At 46.3% G+C, this 20286-nt stretch overlaps 1 protein-coding gene across 5 annotated transcripts in view; it reads right to left on the bottom strand.

Annotated features, from left to right (window-relative positions):
• PKNOX2 (PBX/knotted 1 homeobox 2) overlaps nt 1-20286 on the bottom strand; it is a 256849-nt gene that overhangs the window by 90942 nt on the left and 145621 nt on the right. For 3 of the 5 annotated variants that reach the window (XM_074321097.2, XM_019710525.3, XM_074321094.2), the window contains exon 3: nt 7130-7236. The exons of the other annotated variants lie outside the window; for them this stretch is intronic. The gene's annotated coding sequence lies outside the window, so the exon portion shown is untranslated. The remainder of the gene's footprint in view (nt 1-7129; nt 7237-20286) is intronic. 5 annotated transcript variants of the gene reach the window in all.

A 20286-nucleotide genomic window follows, 5' to 3' on the forward strand; every position in this document is an offset into this window, starting at 1 on the left:
GAAGGGCTAAGGGAACTGTCCGTAGTGGGAGGCTGGTCTACAGCTGCTGTAGAGCTTGATGGCAGCTTTCCCCTCACTTCACCCTTTCCCTTCTTCTCCACTCCCAGGAGCAGTGGCGACTCAAGGCTCCAGAGCAGAATGCCAGCAAGTTGGAAATAGGGACCCAACTCTAATCCAGATCCAAAGTAACAAATTCAATAATCATTTACTGAGCACCTACTCTGTGCCAGGCTCTGTGCTGAGCAAGGAAGTTCCAGAAGGAGAAAACAGAGGCAATTGAATTAAAAAATAATAAATAAATAAATAAATAAATAAATAAATAAATAAATAAATAAATAATAATGAGATGAAAGTTTCCATGAGCTGAAGCAAGACAGGTGACTTCAGATTTAAAGGTATGCCAGGGGCTGATTGAGAGTAATGAAAAAAGAGGGGCGCGAACAAATCTCAAGCCTCAATACGTAATGGTGAAATTTTAGACCTTTAAAAAGAAAACGAAAAGTTTCCATAAATTCTCATTGCAAGACTGGAAATAAGATGACAGTGGAGAAACGTATTCAAGATCTGGGAGAAACAGGTTTTGAGTGTGGGATTCTGAGCTCAAGTCAACTGTTAAGACAAAATAAAGTCTGTGTTAAAGACATGTGAGAATCCAGAGTTTATTTCCCACCCATCAGTAGAGAAAAATAACTAGACGTGGCATTCCAGCAAAACAAAGCAGTGCGAAGAAGAGGACAACATCTATACAACATGTACACAGGGACCAGTGTGACCTAACAGGAGAGAAGACAGTGGGAGGGGGTAGAGGGCAAGGGGGCTTGGAAGGTTCTACAGAGGATTCCATTTCTTTTTCCATGGTCAAGTCTCACTAGTTGGTTCTGTGGTCAAATAATACTTCCACCTAATAATCACCCTACAGTCAAAATGCAGAGCTGACTAGTTATATAATAAAATATTAGTCTTCTAAAAACATAAAGATACTAAATATACCATCATACTAAAATATATAGTATAATTATATATAATACTATGTACTATATTATATATACCATGTGACATATATACACTATATTACATATAATATTCTATATTAAAAATAGATAATAACAAATATAATTTGATAAAAATTATCAAACTAATACAAATTGGAAGGGGGATAATGTGTTCTAATTTCCCCAGCTTTCATAGCAGAGAGCGAATAGATAAACATTATACATAAATTAAGAAAGAGGGACTTAACTATATTATCTACCATAATAAATATTGGCCACCAAATAACTAAAATCAGAGACTGTTGTTCATTGTGGTTGACTTTGGATCATAAACCTTGTGGGTAGAAGTGGGGAAAGTAGGGAAACTTTTTATTTTATTTTATATCTTGTATATTGTTTGCTTTTTCCTCACATACATACTTCTAATTTTAAAAATAACTAAAATAAATAATGAAACATTTATATAAGAGAATACTATTCAGTCATTCAAAATAATAAGTAGATCTAAAATCTATCTAGACTTCTGGTCAAGATAGAAGAGTAGGTAAATGCTGTGCTGACCTCCTCCCATGACCACATCAAAAATACAACTAAACTACAGAACAACCATCATAGAGCATTGCCTGAAATCTAGCTGAGCAGGAGTCCGATAACTAAGGACATATAGAAGAAGCCACAAGACTGGTAGGAGGGGCAGTGACGCGGAATGGGCTTGTCCCTCACCTGCGTGTGACCATTAAATATCTTGGCTGTGGAGGTCCCCCCTGAGGAGCAAGGGGTCCCAGCCCCACACCAGGGTCGCCAGCCCAGGGTTCCAGTGCCAGGGAGAGGAGTCTCCATAACTTGTGGTTGTAAAAACCAGCGGAGAGTGTGGCTGAGTGAGACGGAGCACTGCTGGAGTCCCAGGTGTTCCTCTTAAAGGGCCATCACATGGGCTTGCCTACTGACTCATTCACTCTTATCTTCAGTGCTGGAGCAGCAGCTTGAAAAGCACCAGAGAAACATCAGGAGGAACTGAATTGTCTGGCTGCAGGGTGAGGGCTGGAGAGGCAGCTTTCTCCCAGACAGAAGTGCTGGTAGAAGCTACCGTTCCTTTGCTGAGCCTTCCCACCACCTTGCCTGCATGCATAGGCAGACACCATGTCTGAGTCTCCATCAACCTGGCAAACATTGTTCGTCCCTCCCTGGTGACACCTGCCTGACCCAAGCCACTTCCAGGGTCTGTTCCATACAAACAACCTATCTTGGCTCATGCTGTGGACTTTCCTAAAACCTTTCAAAAGTTCACAGACCTCAAACTAGCAGTAGCTGGCCTCAGCATGCCCCGTACCACTTGCTAAGCAGCCTCAAACTTGGCACTGGTGGCAGCTGGCCTTGGTTCACAGCTTAGCCTTTCCCAGGCACCTCCAAGCCAGCACAAGTGGCAACCATCTGCAAATTACTTTGTAGATCATACTAAGTGGCCCCAAGCAAGGCACATGCAGCAGCTGAACTTGGCCTACACCAGAGCCCCACCCAAGAATCCCCAGAACCCACACACCCAGTCACCAGCTTCAGATCACACCAGAGCACCACTCAACCACCTCCACAAATGGCAGACCCAAAGGGCAGACTGGACAGATCAAAACCCTGCTCTGTAGGGTCAGCTGCCTGAAGAACAGCTCTTCCAATGAATGTAGTCATAGCCAATCCTCATAACCAATCAGCCTGAGAGTCTATCCCTCGAATTGATGTGCCAACAGAAATCAAGGCTCAACTACAACAAGAGGGGACACACAACCCACACAAAGGACACACCTGGAGCCCCTAGCTCAGGTGACCAGGGAGACTGCACTACTGGGCCCCACAGGACACTTACTACATAAGGCTATTCTACCAAGACAGGGAAATATAGCAGGTCTACCTAATACATAAACACAAACATAAGGAGGCAGCTAAAATGGGGAGACAAAGAAACATGTCCCAAATGAAAGAACAGAACAAAGTGCCAGAAAAAGAACTAAACAACATGGAGATAAGTAATCTACCAGATGCAGAATTCCAAATATTGGTTATTAGGATGCTCAATGATCTCAGTGAGATCTTCAACAAAGAGATAGGAAACAAAAATGGAAATAGAAAACATAAAAAAGAACCAGTCAGAAACGAAGAATACAATAACTGAAATGAAGACTACATTACAGGAAATCAACAGTAGATTAGATGAAGCAGAGGACCAAATCAGCAATTTGGAAGATAAGGTAGCAGAAAATACCCAATCAAAACAGCAAAAAGAAAAAAGAGTCCAAAAAAAAAGAAAAAGAAATGAGGATAGTTTAAGGGGTCTCCGGAACAACATCAAGTATACCAACATGTGCCATAAGGAGAAGAGAGAAAGCAAGGAACCATAAGGAGAAGAGAGAAAGCAAGGAATTGAAAACCTATTTGAAGAAATAATGACAGAAAACTTCCCTAACCTGGTGAAGGAAATAGATATACACGACCAGGAAGTGCAGAGTCTCAAACAAGATGAAACCAAAGAGGCCCACACCAAGACACATCGTAATTAAAATGCCAAAGGTTAAAAACAAAGTGAGAATCTTAAAAGCAGCAAGAGAAAAGCAGTTAGTTACCTACAAGGGAGCTCCCATAAGACTGTCAGCTGATTTCTCAACAGCAACTTTGCAGGCCAGAAAGGATGGGCATAAAATATTCAAAGGGATAAAAAGCAAGAACCTAACCAAGATTACTCTACCCAGCAGAGCTATGTTTTAGAATTGAAGGACATATAAAGAGCTTCCCAGACATGAAAAAGCTGAAGGAGTTCATCACCACCAAACCAGAATTACAAGAAGTAGTAAAGGGATTCTTTAAGAAGAAAAGAAAAAGATAAAAAATATGAATAATAAAATGGCAATAACTACATATCTATCAACAATTACTTTAAATGTAAATGGATTAAATGCTCCAATCAAAAGACATAGCATGGCTGAATGGATAAGAAAACAAGACCTTTATATACAACACCTACAAGAGACTCACTTCAGATCAAAAGACGCACATAGACTGCAAGTAAAGGGATGGAAAAAGGTATTTCATGAAAATGGACATAAAAAAGCCCCCAAAACTAGAGTAGCAATACTTATACCAAACAAAATAGACGTTAAAACAAAGGCTATAACAAGAGACAAAGAAGGATCCAGTAAATCTACTTCTGGATATTTATATGAAGAAACCCAAAACACTAATTTGGAAAGACATATGTATCCATATGTTCATTGCAGCATTGTTTACAATAGCCAAGATATGGAAGCAACTTCAGTGTCCATCAATAGAAGAATGGATAAAGAAGTGATCTCTCTCTCTCTGTCTCTCTGTCTCTCTCTCTCTATCTATATATGTATATATGCATATATATATGCATATATACATATATATGTATATAGATAGATAGAGAGACATATACATACATACACATATATATGTATATATGTATATATATATATACACACACATATTTACATATATATATATATATATATATATATATATATACACACACATCTTGATGGTGCCAAAAAAATGTATACACACTTTAAGAAAGGAAAAAAATACTAAAATTGTAATACTCAATATATACTGATAATAAAAGATGAATACAAGTCACATTTGACTTCTGCAATTACAAGAGATGCTCAAAGTGGTTACCATCAGTGTAATTTTAATACCGTTTTTCCATACTTAAAATGTGTATACTTTTTTTTGGCACCCTCTGTATGTATTTGCTGATTGATAAAAGGAGAAGTGTCTTCCAAACTGGGATACAGCTAATCCCATTCCCTTCCTAAACCCTGCACATGGAATCAGCCCCTCTACCCAGTCCGTGAACATTCAGATACTTTGGCTGGCTCTTCAGAACTTCAATTTACATTGGCCCAAATGGGACTCTGAAAATCCCCCCTTGGAGGGTACCAGCAGTAGAGGCTCCCTTTCTCACAGCTCTGAGCACTGCCATTGCTTCCTGAGGACACTAAGCCCTGCTGCCCCAGGCTTGAAAGGAGATGGGCTAGGACTGAGCATCAATACAGGGAGGAGGAGCGAAGCTGCAGTCCTTAATTCTGGTTGCTAGGTGCTCGGCTCTATACCTGTCCTCCACCAACCGCAAGGACACACAATTGCTCTTGCCACCCCTCAGATGCTGCCCCTGAGTTCCCCCATGTGTCCCTAGGTACCTCTGCCTCTACGGAGCCTCTGACTTCAGGGAAGGCAGGCAGGCCCAGGAGAGTCTGTATGTCAGTTAGGGTTTGTCGTTGACACGTGGAGATCATTAACACGGCTTATTTTTAAATTGCAATTGCAAAATGTAAATGCTCCCCAAACTGATGTGTAATTGCTACCCCCTCCACCCCAGCCCTTCCCCTCTGGTGCCAGCTTTGCAAGGAGAGAATTAGAAAATAAAAAGTGGGTGGATTATGTAAGCAAAACGATTTTTAAAAAAAGAGAGTGACAGAGCTAAGAATTTAAGTGAGACAGCTGGCAGCTTCTCTGATTGCCACACTTCCAGCATTAGCTGCAAAAATTGTCCCTGCAATTGCACCCATCCAAGCAAGAGTGTCAACTGTATTTAGTCCCCAGAACAGACCAGGCTGGCACTCACTTGGCAAGACAGTTCAGTGGTCTGTGTGTGTGTGTGTGTGTGTGTGTGTGTGTTGTGGGGGGAAGGAGAGGGAAGGTCAGGGGTGATATTGGAGGTGGCTTCTATCTCATCCATGGAAACCTTTCATTTTACAGACAGAACTCACAGCAGTAGTTAGCACTCTGGCGACTCATTCCATCCTTCCCCATATTCTACAACATAGGGAGGGGCAGAGGGCACCTCCATGCCCTCAGGCACCGTCTGACCTGTTCAGATGCCAGCATCGCCCCATCGTCTTCAAGCCACTGCCACAGCCATTGTCTGCAGTGAACTCCCTTCAACATCATTGTGCACAGTCTCCAAAGGTTGTTGAAAAGTTTGTCAACCTGTTTCCTAAATGGGCATCACCTGACCAACACTTACTGAAGCCTCGGCCCCTCTGCATATGCCCTTGTCTCCGGCCCTCAGCTCTAGGAGCCACAGCATGCTCCCCACCCCTAATACACTGAGAACACAGAGCTCCCCAAACAGCCAGGGGATGTAGGGAGAGGACAGTCATCATGGGCCAGTTCTGCCACTCTCAAAGGGCACCTCCAGGTGGTCCTGTTGAATAAAGCCATGGGGCTTCACTAACTGCCTGCTTGGGAGCCAGGCCCATGACCATTTACCTTTCTGATCAACTGTCTCCCTCTCCCTCTCTCCAGGGAACCAGCTCTTGTGAGGAATCTGGCCAGATTACTGCATCTGAAAGGAAGGCTGATGACCTATAAGGTCACAGTGGCCCTAAGACATCAGGGACACTTACAAAACCCTAGGCAGGGTCCTTTGAAGTTTGGGCCCAATCTCACCCTAACAGATCCAGCACTTACCATGGCATACTGGAAAGAAAAACGAGTGGTTTCGAATAACTGGATTTCTAAATCCCTCCCTAGGTTGATACCTACGTCTCGGAGATCACGAAGTTACTTAAGGGGATTTTAAAAACGTTATCTGATAAGAGGATTAAATGAGATTCTCTATTCAAAACGCTTTCCACATTCTAAAGAACGATTTCTCAGAGTTCGTCAGAAACACCTGGTTTCCTCCATGTTCATCAAAAACATGGGGTGCAGACTCCTGGGTCTTTACCTGGACTCAAAGAATCAGAATCTCTGGTGTGAGGTCCAGGCTCTGCTTTCTTAACAAACACCCCTAGGGGATTCTTAGGCGCTAATGCTCGCTCCGGAGGTTGCACAAATGTTATCCTCATCATGGATGTGAGCAGCAGCCCATCCATCTGTGTCCACAACAGTTTATTGTTCACAGAGTGTGTAGAAGAAAGGAGAGGCATAAGGACATAAGGCAGAGCCGTCGTCCTGTCCTCAGGGAGGAAAGACGAAAAAAACTACACAGTGCGCTTTCCAGGGCTGTACATGCCAAGTGTCAGCTAACGTTGTGGGCTGGTTCTCGAGCCTTTCAGAAGAAAAGATAATCGGCCTGGAGGGTTTAAATATGTGTTAAAGGACAGAGAAGCATTTCTTACTGTTCAGTGATCCTGGCGGCCTCGTGGATGGCCCTCAGGAGACTCACTCCCCTCGTCTCACTTCCAGCTGGGCCAGAAATTCTTCCTGTCAGCTAGAGCCAACGCACCTGTGAGAAAAGGCAGTGCAGCTCTCAGAAGGGAAGGCCGCAGGCACAGAGACATCGGTGAACAAGTTGACGCCGTCTCCTCCCCAGGCTGGCCGAGCAGGATACATTCCATTTGGTCTACAGACCTTGTTACCATTGTCACCATCCAAGTCTCTCTCCTCATTGTGGCTGCTAGGGCCCACCCAGCCGTTTTAGAGCCCAGGCCCTTGTCACAGTGGGAAGTGCCGTGGCGTCACCTCTCTGGTTTCCTGACACTAAGCATACGTGTGGACCCCTCTCCCCTCAGGGCTGGGCAGATCTCTGAGTGATTTCTGGGCCCTCGTTTTAAACTGTGGGGAACATAGAGGAAGGGGTAGAAGGTGCAGCCTTTTCATGTGTGCAGATGGGTTTCAGAGGTCTGGAATCTGGGGGTCCGGAGAGACACTGCTGGGGTGGAGGGGAGGGTGCCTGCAGGCAGCAGGGAGGATGAGTCAGGAGGGCAACGCAGGCAGAGCAGAAAGTAACAGTGAAGGACAGCCTCTGGCCTCAAGGTAGCTTTGGCCACACAACTTATCTATTTACTTTTAGGTGAAACTGAATTAATTTTCTTTCTCAAGACTTGAAATGGACCAAGGTGCTGGAAAATGGAGGTTGGTGGTCAGCGCTATTATAAGGTCTGGCCTGGCACTTTCCAAACACACATCAATTTCAACTTGTGGATCGAGTTGCCAGTTTGAGTCCCACAAGGCTGTGCTTGGGCCCAGGATGGCAGGGTCACCGGTGGAGGGGTGGCTGCTTGATGCCTGGGCTGCATTTTCAGGGCCGCATCACAGAGCGTCTCCAGCCAATGGCCCCAGCCCTTCACCAGAGGTAAATGCATCTTTAACATTCACAGCTCCTTCCTAGTTAACACCACCTTAGTCTCCCTGTAAAAACACATTTGCACCTCAGTAAAGAATGTAATTAACTCGTGACATGACAACAGGAGGAGCTAAACAGTGGCCCAGGCTGAAAGCTGCAGTGGGGAAATGGAAATTTAGACATTTGCCTGAACAAGATTTTCCCACCTTCTTTCCTCTGTGTGTGTGTGTGTGTGTGTGTGTGTGTGTGTATGCGCGCACGCGTGTCTGCATGCACGGCAGGGAGGTGAGGGTGGCAGAGACACAGCATCTGGGATCCTGAGGGAGGGATGAATTCCCGGCTGCAGGAGAGAGAAACAGGGTTTTGCTAGAAGGATGGGATGAGCTGAGAGAAGCTCCAGAGGGGCAGGGTGGTAAATGAATTTCCATAACAAGAACTCTGTGGGTTGAAATGAAACCCCTCTCCCCACACCCCAGACTCTTCCCAAGGGGAACTGAGGGTACCAGACATTCAAAGCAGAAGGAGCCTCAGGCCCCCCTAGCATTGCCTGCTCTGGGGCAGCCACGGGGAGGGGCTCAAGGGATCAAGGCCAACTGAGAGGATATTGTGAGCACCAACTCTGTGGTGCACCCCCTCACGCCTGCCTGCCCCAGCCTGCTTCTCCCGCTTGTGGCCTTCTCTGTGAATTCTGTCAATGTCTCCCAGTTCTCCGGCACCCCCAGGCAGCAAACCTGGGAGACACCCCAAGCGAGCCAGCCCCACCTCATTTTCACTCCTCATTTCTCCTCCACTTCCCATCCCTTCCCAGTCAGGGCGGAAGAGGGGCTTTCCTCCTTTCCATTCCCAGTGACACAACCTAGAGAGAGCCCTCATCCCTGGCCATGCCAGCAGGCCCCGCTTCCCCACAGTTAGCATCTCCCGCTGCCTCCAGATGGAGCTTCCCAGGCAGACGGCTTCATTCTGCATCCATCCATGCCAGGCCCTGCCAACACACTGCCCTGGATGGGCTTACAGCTGTGTCACCGCCTGCTCCAGAATTTTCAATGACTCCTTACTCATAGAAGGCACCAACCAATAAATGTTCACTGATTGCGTTTTACCAAGTGCAGCCTCCAAGGTGCCTGCAGTCAGCCCCCACCTGTCCTTCTAGACTTATCTCCCACCCGTCACCCACAGCCTCGCTGCCCTCCCTCCAAACGCACCACTTTCCAATGTCTGGGCCGGTCCCACAATTTCCAGCCTCTCCTGCTGCCACAGTTCCATATTCCTACCTGACAAGACCCTAACCATTCTGCAGTGTTCAACTCAAACATTCTAGATTTCTCCTCTAAAGCCAGAAGTAGTATTACTTCCTCTATGTTTCCAGGTAACATGCTCCTTTCATTCTCTGACAGGTCTCACACATTCTGTGTCATGTGATAGTTGTCGTAAATATCTTTCCTTTCTTTCTTTCTTTCTTTTTCTTTCTCTTTCTTTCTAAATAAATAAATAAATAAATAAATAAATAAATAAATAAATAAATAAATTTTTATTGGGGAACAGTGTGTTTCTCCAGGGCCCATCAGCTCCCAGTAGTTGTCCTTCAATATAGTTGTGGAGGGCGCAGCTCAGCTCCAAGTCCAGCCACCGTTCTCAATCTTTAGTTGCAGGGGGTGCAGCCCACCATCACATGCAGGAATTGAACCGGCAACCTTGTTGCTGAGAGCTCGCGCTCTAACCAACTGAGCCATCCAGCCACCCCTCCAGAAGCTCAGTGGCAGCTCATTGTCTTCAATCTAGTTGTGGAGGGTGCAGCTCACTGGCCCATGTGGGAATTGAACCGACAACCCTGTTGTTCACAGCTTGCACTCTAACCAACTGAGCCATCTGGTTGCCCCTTAAATATCTTTCATCTCTTTCCAAACTGTAAGTTCCCCATGGGCAGAGATCCTGTCTGATGTCTATATAATTTTTTCAGTTTGCAAAGTACTTTCCTATGTACTGTGTTTCCCCGAAAATAAGACCTAGCCAGACAATCAGCTCTAATGCATCTTTTGGAGCAAAAATTATATAAGACCTCGTATTATATTATATTATATTATACCGGGTCTTTTAGTAAAATAAGATTGGGTCTTATATTAATTTTTGCTCCAAAAGACGCATTAGGGCTGATTGTCCAGCTAGGTCTTATTTTCGGGAAAACATGATATCTTCTCTAACCTTAAATGCTAAAGGTCAATATTTTAATATAACAATTTAGTTTTTATTACCTTTACAAAGTAATACATGCTATTGCACAAAATAAATAAATAAGAGGGAAAGATTTTAGGTTAGTTGTAATCCTATAATTCAAAGACAACCACAGTTAATATGAGGAGTGAAATTCTTCTTAAAAACAGTGTCATACTCTACATACTGTTCTATAACCAGCTTTTCATATTTAGCAACATATCATAAATACCTTTACATATTAGGGAAATATATACTATAATTTTAGTGGCTATATGGCATTCCATTTATGGACATACTAGGAATTACTCAGCCAAATTTCTATAATTGCCGTGATTGTTTCCAGTTTTTGCTATTATAAACAAATAATTCCCATTCTCGCAGCTGAGTTTTGCTCCAGATTTGATCACTCTCTTGGGATAAGTTTCTAGGTGTGGAGCTGCCAAATATAAAGGTATGTTCATTTTTAAAAAACTTTATAAATTCCTTGCAGGAAGGTCCCACAGTTTACAAGGTCCTCTCTAGCGTGTGAGAGACACCTGTTTCCTGCCAGGTGGTTGTTCCCATTTTACAGGTGTGGATAATGAGGCGGAGGAAGGTCTAGCACTGGGCTTGCTGAAGAAAACAGCCAGCAAGTGGCATGTTTTCTGACTCCAGACATTTTGGTCTTCCAACCTCCCCACTTCGCTTTGCTCTTGTGTTTTACCAATCCAAAGGGAGCACCTGTAGCAGTCAGTGTTAAGTAAATGCTGAGCTCCCAGAGGAGAGGGCAGAGGTGAGGTGTCCTGAGTGGTAGGTGGGGCCACTCCTGGGAGCTCTGCAGGTGCCGCCTCCCCTGCCTCCTTTCCTGGGTGTCTGAGGCCTACTTGGCAGATGAGAGGTTTGATCCTGGGTAGCATTTTACTATCCCCTTTGCCCCTCTTCTGGGCACGCTCTGCCTGTCTTTGAGGAGCTCACGATCTAGATGAAAAAGACACAATTGTACCCGGAGATGTGTGGATGGTGCTTCTTCTTGCTGTCGGCTTCCCTGCCCTCTCCTCTGCCATAGCCTACAGTGGCAGGGGCAGGGGACAAAGTCCAAGTCAGGGCTGCAGACGGACGAAGCCCTGCCGGCCTGGTGTGTCTTTCGGCCTCTGAAAGCTGTTGTCCTCTCTGGCACTGAGGGGTTGGAGCTCCTTGCCCGTGTCCAGCTGCAGTTGCATGCCTTTTTGTCAATCTTTCTGCTCCTACTGTACCTCTGCCCCACCCCCACCCCGAGACAGCACCATACTGAGGAGCTGGAGCCCCTCAGAGAGGAATCACAGCGTATCAGGGGAGAGAAGTCAACTGTACTCCCCACTCCGGGACTAATAAAATGCACATGTGAGAGAGGAAGAACAAGCCGAGGTGACACCACACACGCCCACACGGAACCTGCTTCAGGGCTACAACATACCTAGATTCCCCCTTTCCCAGAACTGGCTCCCAACAGCCTGGAGAAAGCTTCAAGGCAGAAATATAGCCTGTAATCTGCTTTCCTTCACTGCCAGCTATTCCTCTGAGCATAAGGAGGGCAACTCACAGGACAGAAAGCACTGAGGGGCATAAAAGACGTCTGGGAGGAGACTGCTCTGGATCATGGCCATGCTTCTTACCCCAGCCGCCTCTCTGAGCCATGTCCCCCTCCACACCCAAGCCTGCCTTGCCCTGAAGGAGGGAGCCTGGGCCTGGGTGCTCCTTTTTAGATCTTGGAGCGAGAGAACTCACCACCCTCCCTTTTGTCACCATACGAAGTCCTTGTCCTCTAGAGGCTAACAGGCAGCCTGCAGCACTGCTGCCCTGAACCTGAGGCGGGGCTTGGGTCCCCTTACTGGGCAGCCTGACAGGCAGAGAGGCAGACAGACAGACACACAGAGAGATAGGTGGGAAGACACGGGCTCTGTGTGACCTGATGGCTCAGATGTTTCAGGGGACAAATAAGGAAGCGGGAGATTTATCTTGAAGGTAAAGTCCCTTCTGTCCCCACAAGAGCCCCAAGAAATGGAGCAGCCCCACCCCAGTTCTTTGGCTCTGATCAGGCCCCTCGCTGCCCATCCAAGGTCCTTTTACCAGGATACCCTCTGATGGGATGGGCGAGCTTCCCCAGGGAGCGCCTGTCCCTGTTTTGCCAAATTGCACTTACACTTTTTGCAGATGGACAGGACAGGAGTGAAGAGGGAGCCTCTGGAATCTCTGCCCAGAAACCCATACCAAAGACCTGTCCCCTGTCCGTTCTGGGGACATTGCCCCATCCTGGTAGTTATCCCAGGAGCAGAAAACACCCAAGTCTTCCTCCACATTGACCGAAGAGCCTTGAAAGGGCCTGTTCTTACTCTGGAGCCCACCCGAGGACCTATTCTTACATAAGTGCCGTGATGGAAGTGTGCTTGCCTTCCAGGACTCTCAGGCATTTCCTGAACTGTAGACACCTGCGACAGTCTACAGCTTCTCCCACCTTCCTGCTAGGGGAGCAAGCGAAACTCACAGCTAGTTCCAGCTCTGCCCCAAGTCTGCCATGTGATGGTGGACAAAACCTCTTTGAATTCTGTTCCATTGTCATGCTCACCATCATCATCCTTCGGTGTTGTTGTCTATAAACAAGAGGCTGGACCTGACAGTATGGCCCCTTTTCTGACTGCTCTTGATCAGCTAAACTCAATCATCCCAGTGAAAGCCTCAAATTTCACCCGAGCACGAGGCTGATCTCAAAAAGACCAAGATTCCAATCTTCTAGGAACAGACAGCCTCCTTGGAAGCTAAAATAGCTTACAGACTTGTTTATACGGTTCCTCTCCGGCTCAAAAACTTATAATGGCTTGCCAAGGCCTAACAAGACAAAATCCAAATTTCTTAGCCTCCGTTCTTGCCCTCCATAATCAGCCTAAACCTAGCTCTCGTACCTAATCCCCAAGTCCTTTCAAACCTGAACCTTTTCTCCAGCCACACTAGGCTACCACTGTCTCACAACCAAACTCACACCATGTCTGAGCCCTTTGCCCCCCTGCCCAAGCCATCATGCTCTTCTGGGGGGCCTTGTGCTCCCCCCTTCTCCCTGCTGTCCAGGTCCTATTCAACCCTCAAAGACAAGCTCACGTCTTACCTTTTTCTGAAGTTCTACAGCTGAATGAAGTCAGCCTCTTGCAACCCTACCCTGTGATTGGCCCTCAATCTGACTCTATTTTGTGAACTCCTGCTTTCATTGCTAGTTTAAATCTTCTTAATGGCATCATATATTTTGAGGACAACACACGTATCTTCAATGTCTCTTATGTTTTCCATCTATACCTAGGGTAGTGCTGTGCCCATGTAGATCATTGCAAGTGTCATTCTTATCACATGAAGAGGAACCACTACTGGGAAACACTACCTCCGATCAATGCTGCGTCAGTTCAGCGGAGACTTTGCCTTTTTTGGTTATTATTACTCATTGTCAATGGCATTACAGTTCTCTGATTTTCAACGTGTCTCTGAATTGAGAGCTTTTGACCAAACTATGGATTATTTCATATGCCTCCTGCACTCAATTTTGATAAGTGAATGTGGGCAAGATAGTACAGGAGAATGAAAAAGACTTTGAAGTCAGACAAACTTGGGTTCAAATCCTAGATCTCCTTCTTACTAGATGTGTGATTTCTGTCAGTCTTGGTTTTCCTAGAGCTATAAAATGGAAACTCGCAGGGTTTTTATTAGGATTTCATAGTATCACACCTGATGCACTTAGTGGAGAGCAAAATACTCAGCACTGACATAGGCTAAGCTTTAATAAGTGGCGATTATCATCATTAATGACAATGAGAGTACTAATAGTTTGTTTAAATCTTGTTTGGCAAAATTCTACTCATCCTCCAAAATCCAGCTCTGGAAAGTTTTCTCTCAATGCCACTCTACCCCACATAGGGTAAGTCATTCCCTCCTTTCTGATCCCCTAATCATTGGGACTGTTATCTGTCATAACATGAAGCCCAAAGTTCTTAGCCATGAACTTTAGGTTGTATCTCACTAAATTTATATTATGTGTTCCTATAGATGTCCCTCCCATAAGCTCCCAGCTTCCTGAGCCCGGAGTTCCTTGCCTCTGTGCTTCTATCTCTGGTCTGGCATCAGGCTTGATGTGTGTTTATGAAGTGACGGGATGAATGAATGAGCAGGAATGCCAAAAGCAATCAGGAGACCAGGGCAGAATGTGACCAGACACAAATTAGAGACTTGTGATGGCGAATCCATCATGGAAAGCAAATGTCCCTTTTAACTCAACTGAGGTCAGCCCTACGTTTAGAGAAGTCACTTAATTTTCCCATCAGAATTTCCTTTCTTGGGGAAACCTTCAGCCCCACCAGAAGCCCTTTGAAGAGCTTTGCCAAGCCCACCTGTCTCCATCCCTCCTGTCCCCTCAGTTGGGCTCAGTCCCTCTCCTACAACTCCCCACCATTCTTTTCCCCATCGGTCAGACCCTCTAGCCTCAGAGTCCCTGCTCCCTCACCCAAACAGTCTGCTGAATGACCCTGATTCTGAGATAGGCTTCCCAGCCCCAAAAGCTCTCTCCAGGAGCAGTAGAAGCTCAGTGCACTTGACACAAGCTAATCATTCTGTTTGGCCCCCAGGTGGAGTGAGCGCCACATTCACCCTCTCCATCTCCTCTGCTATACCTTCCCTCAGCCGTGGCCTCCTGACTGGCTTCCCAGCAGCCCGCTGCAGCCCGCTTCTTCCTGAACGCACAGCCTCAAGGACGGTTCTAGCAGCAAAGAGCATCCAGGCACAGTTCTCTTAGCACGTATCTCACCAAACTGTGATCGTCTGTTTGCCAGTCTGTCTGCCCCACTAGGGTCTACAAACCTAAACTCACTCTCCAGCCTAGATATCTCCACAGATCCCAATATGTATTTTGGACATATTAGATGTTCAATAAATATTGGTTCAATAAAGGAGTAAATGAATGGATATATTCAGCAGAGGATATGAAGAATGTTTGACCTACCATGTGCTAATCTCCTTTACAAAGATCTATATTATACAATTTATTATTTAATCCTTGCAATAACCCTATAAAGTAAGGGTTCTTCATCCTGTTTTTTGAAAGGGGGAGCTGAGGTTAGAAAAGTGACTTGCCCAAAGTCACAAAGCCGGTTAAGGGACAGAATGAAACAGCAGAGTCCAAGGGTTTTATGGTGGCCTCTTCAGCACCCTGCCCACCTGCCCACCTGCACCCCTGCCCTCCTACCTGCCCATCTGCCCTCCTGTCCAGCCAGGGAAAGGATGCAAAGTGGCTGAGCTGCTTCCGCTCTGCCTCGCTTGGGAAATAAAAAGACAAATTCTTCTTCTCATCATTTGGTGAGTCGGTGACATTTCGTTTGACAAAGAATCCAGGAAAAAGCCTCTCTGGGGACCAGTTTTGGGACTAGGCTGTGATAATATTGCTTTATTGAAAAAGGATGCTAGGAACTGAGTTCCGGATGGCCTTTTACATAGAGTAATTTATGCAAGAAGTGAGAAATAATTTAAAAGAAAACACACGTTGATCTACACATGGTCATAATGATAGAAGTAGTGACAACACACACATACTCGCACACACACACACACACACACACGCAAATAATCCCCAGACTCACAGTCACAGACCTAGAAAGGTACAAATTCCCGTTTACTGTGAGGATCAGGGCCACACACCCCGTAAGAAGCCAAAAGATTCCTGTAGGAGCCGTACAGAGCCCTGTGGACACACCCACTTGCAAAAACAGCCTGATGGCTCTGACTTTCCCTTCCATGACTGGCAGGGTAAATTGTGATTTTCCCCACACATGTACATTTCAGTCATTAAGGAACTCACCAGAAGCATGACATTGAAGAAATTAATATCTCTGTGCCTCCCTGCCCTTCTCGGGGTCCTGTTCCCTCCTGCAATAATCACACTGCATATGGAGATGCTGCCACCTGATGACCTGCCGCCCAAGGCACAAGTCCCTTTTTGGGAAGATTTACACCTAGTGTCTCACTGAGGTTTCCGTCATAACTTGTTCCTTGAGGACAGACAGCAAAGGAGCCATAACAAGGACACAAAATGAAATGTCTGTAAAATTCTCATTCGGATGCCACTCAGAAATAAATCTCAGCTATGGAAGGGATGGCAAAAGAATTTTATTTAAAATGCCTTTGTCCCTAGGCTATTTGTGAAGGTTTGGGATTGGAAAGGGTATCTGAAAGTTAGGAGGACCCCTCCAGCCATGGGGATTTTGAGCCCAGGATCCCTGTTTTTGTGGAATCAGTAACTGAGGAACTCAGTGTCCAGAAACTGTCCTGGAGCCAGGACACCTGGCTGTTATCTGTAATCCTCCTGTATTAGCTCAGGATGTGACCCAGGGCCTCGGTTTCTCCATCTGTAAACTAAGAAGGTTAGGACCGATCGTCATTTCCACCATGGTCTCATCAAGAGACCCCTTGCTCTGTCTTGGCCAAGGTTAATGAGACCTCACACCCCTGTGTGTCCACAGTGATTTATATCCTAAAGCAGGGCCAGCCTCATCCATTAGCATTTTACTTGAACTTCACAGTAACTCCGCGAAGCTGGTAGTGCTGGAGTCAATATTCCCATTTTATAGATAAAATAATCAAAACTGAGACTTAAGTGCCTTGGCCAAGGTCACAAAAAGAATCAGGATTGATTCAAATTCCATGGAATTCAAATATTCCCTTGGACATCACTCCCTATTTAAAGGTGGGGGGGGGGATACGCAACATGCCTTGAAAACCATAGAGTTTGTCTGGAAAATGTTTTTTTTCTATTGTCTAGGTTGGACTTGTTAAATAGTAACTGTGATTTCAAAGCTTCTGCTGCACGGTTTAGGGTAAAGGCCCAGGGTAGGTGTTCTTTCATTTAGGAAAAGATTTATCTTTTGGCTAGTAAAGGAGAGGCTGGGTCTAATATAGAAGGGGAAAGATGAAAAGAAACTCAGTTGTTTCTCACCCATTCAACAAATGTTTACTGAATGCCTGCTACGTGCCAGGAATGGTTCACAAAAAAAGATATCTCAGGATTCATGGAGCTTACATGCAGGCCAGAAGTGGAGATGAGAGTGGTGGACAGACGATAACAAGATACCTAAATAAAATCTACAGTGTTAGATAAGACAGGCAGAGGAGAAAAGGTAAATAAATGTAAGGGAATGGACTATTAGGAATTTAAAGGTCCCCTACTAACTTCCTGGGAAAGCAGGCTAGACTACAGGAGAAGATGGACAGTGAGAAACTCCTTCTGGGGGACAGGAGAGGGCTTTGAAGATGTCATTTCATGTGTGACAGCTCACTTGTTCCTATTCTGGCATCTCCTCAGGGCTGGGACCAGGGGGAGGTGAGTGAGGCACTTGCTCTGAGCACAAAGTTCAGGGCCCCCAAAACCTCAGCACGGTGGTTACAGTAGTGACGGGTGACGATAGGATCAGTGACAGTGCCCTGCCTACCACGTTAGAATGTGATGGAATTTTAGAAGAATCAGGAATGCTAAGCCTGTTGTCATTTAAATTTTTAGTGTTTTGTTTATCATGCATTTTTGTCATTAAGTTCAATCTTTTAAAAGTATTGCATTAACATCCTCTTTCTGTTGATTACTAAGTTTTGGGGTCCCCCCTTAGATTTTATGCCAGGGGTGAGTGATACAGGGCCCACCTCCCATATCAGTAAAAATGTACATGTGCAACAGCTTTGTTAGGGGGATGAGAGAGAAGAGGCAGTGCCCACTGGGAAAGGTGTGCAGGGAGAGAGAAGGAGGCCGCACAAGCAAGGCGGGGTAAAACGGAGCAGCACTTATTCTTGAAGCAGGATCTTGAAGCAAGACTGGCCAGAAGAATCCACACACCCTTCCTCTCTTGGACTCTGGGGAAGTTGGACTTTCCCCAGTGTGGGTGGGAATATCAGGTTGTTTTATTGGGATATTCACGGGAAACGTGACCCTCATACTCCCATAGGCTTGGAGGCCACATGGGGATGGCACATGACTAACTGCTCCCCCTCCCAGCTCTGCAAACAAGGGTTCTGCGGTGATAAACTGTGAAGGCACCAGAGTCTATTGGGAGCCCTGGGAGTGAAGGTACCAAGTGGCCATCGGGCCCATCAGGGTTACACTGTGACCAGTGGCCCTGCCTTGGTCGGGGGTGGGGGAAAGGGGGTCATTCATTGCCTTCACTCCTGTGGAAAAGGAGAGAGTAGCACCTTACCATTGCATCTGCCTAGGAGAGCATGAGCCCCCTGAGCACAGGGAACGGAGGGGCATTGATCAGCAGGGAAGACTCTGCAGGGTGAGGGGGTTCTCCATGCGCACAGCACCCCAGCTCCAAGACAAGCGCCCAGGCCCACAACCAGATTGCTTTCCTCACAGTTGCTCCCTGCTTCTCTCCAGTGCCTTCCAAACCCAACAATGAACCCGATGACCTATGCTCAAAAACCTTTTATTTACAAAAATATGTCAGGTACTTGAGACCGTTCATGATATGGCTCCTATCTAACTTTTCAAGCTTATCTCTTATATGTCTCCTTCAAGTCCTCTAGGTCAGGGGCTGGCAAACTACACCCAGGCAAATCCTGAGTGTCTGTTTTTGTAAATAAAGTGTTATCGGAACACAGCCGTGCCCATTCGTTCGCTATTGTCTGCGGCAGCTTTCCACCACTAGTTGCAACACACAACCTGAAATAGTTACTGTTTGAAACTTTCCATAGAAAGTTCGTCGAGCCTGGTCTAGATTATAGGGGTGCCCGTCCTCTCCGATAGACTCTACTCAGAGGCGCCTCCAGCCCTCAGCTGGGTCTACTCTCCAAGGCTGGGCTGTTCCTTTTCCCTGTGCGAGGAGCTGAAACAGCTCCTTCTTCAAGGACTCAGCTTACATATTATTTACTCAGTGATGTCTCCTGAATTCCTATAAAGAATTGCTCACAGCCATGGCACTTTGTCAGGGTGCCCACATAATTTATCACCCAAACCGGAACAATCTTGAGAGTGAAGGATTAATCATTACACAGCAACTACAGGCTTCAACTGAGACGTCCCAGACAAACCGGTCATACGGCAGGCAGCCCTACACTCGGCGCTTAGTTCTTTCTGCGTCTGTGGGTTAATTGTTTACCTCGCTAGCTCTCCCAGGAGGCAGAATGCTCAAGGGGAAGGACAGAGTGGGGGCAGGGGGTGCTGACCCTCAGAGGATACTTATCCATAGGATGTGATCGAATCATGTTTGCTGAAACGAAAGAAGGAAGGGTGCTGGTCTCCAAAGCAGTGTCCTTAAGAGCAGCAAGCTGGACTAACCAAGGACAAGCAGCCCTCAGCCTAATGGAGAGGAGGCACTTGCCGCCAGAGGAGGTTGCACGCTTGTGTGTGTGTCTTTGTGCTTGCACACCCAACACAAGAGGCCATGAGAGTGCCTGGCAGCCTCCGGTAGTCCCGCTGTTCTGCCTCCCTGACTCCCTTGCAGCCCCTCCACCCCCAGTTCCTTCCAGCTCTGCCAATCCATGTGCTCAGCTGCTTCCCCCCCCCCTGACATCCTTCAGGGAGGCTGGAGTCCCCATACGCAGGGTCCCACATACATCAAAAGACTGGGCTTGCAATTGTCAGAGTGGTCATGGCTGCCTGGGTCTCTGCCAAATTAGGGAAGGAGAGGGCACCATTTCAAGGGTGATGGTTTATTTTTGTGCGTTCTGAGCTGAGGCTAAATATTAGGTGATCAGAATTTAGATAAACATCTCCTATCATAAAGCTCTAGCACATTCTCCAGACGTGGGAAACTAAGGTACTAAGTGACCATTGAACATACTGGTGTTCTCCATCTGTTTTACACTGAACAGCAGGGAGAGTTTTCTGAAGTGGGAATCCCATTCTACCCCTTACCCCCTTCTCCCTTGTTTCAAACACATTACTGGCTTCCCATCCCTCTGAGATCAAGACCAAAATCCTCACCAGGGCCTGGGAAGTCAGGTGCATCTGGCCCCGCCCACCTCTTCTGT

Source organism: Rhinolophus sinicus, chromosome 9 (assembly GCF_057876585.1).
Source record: "Rhinolophus sinicus isolate RSI-liver-muscle chromosome 9, RSI-T2T, whole genome shotgun sequence".
In the NCBI taxonomy this organism is placed as follows: Eukaryota; Metazoa; Chordata; class Mammalia; order Chiroptera; family Rhinolophidae; genus Rhinolophus; species Rhinolophus sinicus.